General features: G+C 35.7%; 1 non-coding gene across 1 annotated transcript; it reads right to left on the bottom strand.

The window, feature by feature from the left end:
- Positions 1-1,282: 1,282 nt before the first annotated feature.
- Positions 1,283-1,446, bottom strand: LOC111723532. Its single transcript, XR_002772057.1, has one exon. It is a non-coding gene; the product is annotated as a U1 spliceosomal RNA (small nuclear RNA).
- Between the last annotated feature and the right edge of the window lie 280 nt (positions 1,447-1,726).

Here is a 1,726-nt window from a genome sequence, read left to right as displayed (position 1 = left end):
ACAAACTAATACATTTCTTTTGGAAAGATGTTTGGAGAACACTTAGAGATATAATAATAGACCTGCCATTTGTTCCTACAATTCCTCTACTAGGTATATATCCAGAAGACCAAAAATCACATTATAACAAAGATATATGTACCAGAATGTTTATTGCAGCCCAATTCATAATTGCTAAGTCATAGAAGAAGCCCAAGTGCCCATCGATCCATGAATGGATCAATAAATTGTGGTATATGTACACTATGGAATACTATGCAGCCTTAAACAAAGATGGAGCATTTACCTCTTACATGTTTACATGGATGGAGCTGGAGCATATTCTTCTTAGCAAAGTATCTCAAGAATGGAAGAAAAAGTGTCCAATGTACTCAGTCTTACTATGAAACCAATTTATAGCTTTCTTATGAAAGCTATAACCCAATTACAGCCCAAAGAGAACCAGGTATTTAAAGTCAAGTTCTTTTCTTTTCCACTTGGAAGATAGTTGCCTACAAGAAGCACCAAAGGAATCTCTTGCTGTACACCATAAATTAACAAGTCGAGTAAAAAGTAGAAAGCAATTTTTGCTTTATTGGTAATTAAGGGGACATTTGATTCCCATTGTTGAGACTTTTTTTTTTTCTCATTTACTTCAAGACACAGGTAGAAAAGAGATAGTTGTTAGGGTTAGGTACTGGACCCCTTGGAGCCCTATGTATTAGCTGTTTGATATACATTTCCTTCAAATAGTCCATGATGGGACGTAAGGAGTGTCATGAGCAAAATCCACAAGAATAAGGAGCAGTGACAGCTGAGAGAAAAATAGGTCTTCTTGGTTGATGGGTGGAAAGAAAGTTTCATTGTAGGAGTAAAACATGAGGTGGTCCTTGAAGGGAGGAAGAATTTACACCTGAGGAATCGGAGATAACCAAGCAGTCTGACCCAAGCAAGTGAACAATAGTTTGAAGGCATAAGAATGTGGGACACACTAAAAACATGGAGCACAGAACAGTTAAGTTTGGCTAACAGATAGCAGGGCTCAGAGACAGCAGCTCAGCTCAAGGACACTGAATTGCATGCAGTGAAAAATAAAGAACACTCATGATACATCAAAGACCCCAAATGTTGTAATCAGAGTTAATCTTTGGATACCTGTAAAACATTCAAGAAAATCCTTGCAAAAGTATCGGACATACACACTAAAATTGGAACAACGCGAAAAGTTACATGGTTCCCATATAAAGATATTGAAATTAATAAAATTCTTTCTTTTTTTTTTTTCCTTTTTTATTTTTTTCTTCCGGGGAGAGCGCGAACGCAGTCCCCCACTACCACAAATTATGCAGTCGAGTTTCCCACATTTGGGGAAATCGCAGGGGTCAGCACATCCGGAGTGCAATGGATAAGCCTCGCCCTGGGAAAACCACCTTCGTGATCGTGGTATCTCCCCTGCCAGGTAAGTATATAAAATTCTTTCTTATTTTAATGTAGTAATCATGCCATATACTTGACTATTATGCATTCATTAAATTGACACTTTTGAAAAATAATTGAAGACAGAAGAAAATGCTAAAGATAAGTTAAATGTTAACAAGAAAATTCAAAATATAGTAGAATCCTTTTGGGGGGGAAGAAAAATAAATTAAAAATAAAAGAAATATGTTTTCATATACAAAATACAAAAATTTAGTCTGCCAAAACATAAAATGCATTATTTTTGAGTTAAAGTTTTGAAAGTTTCATT

The sequence above is a fragment of the Otolemur garnettii genome, unplaced genomic scaffold (genome assembly GCF_000181295.1).
Source record: "Otolemur garnettii isolate 467f Iridium unplaced genomic scaffold, OtoGar3 scaffold00012, whole genome shotgun sequence".
Taxonomy (NCBI): Eukaryota; Metazoa; Chordata; class Mammalia; order Primates; family Galagidae; genus Otolemur; species Otolemur garnettii.
The sequence above is the reverse complement of the archived record's forward strand: the minus strand, read 5'-3'. Positions and strand labels throughout refer to the sequence as shown.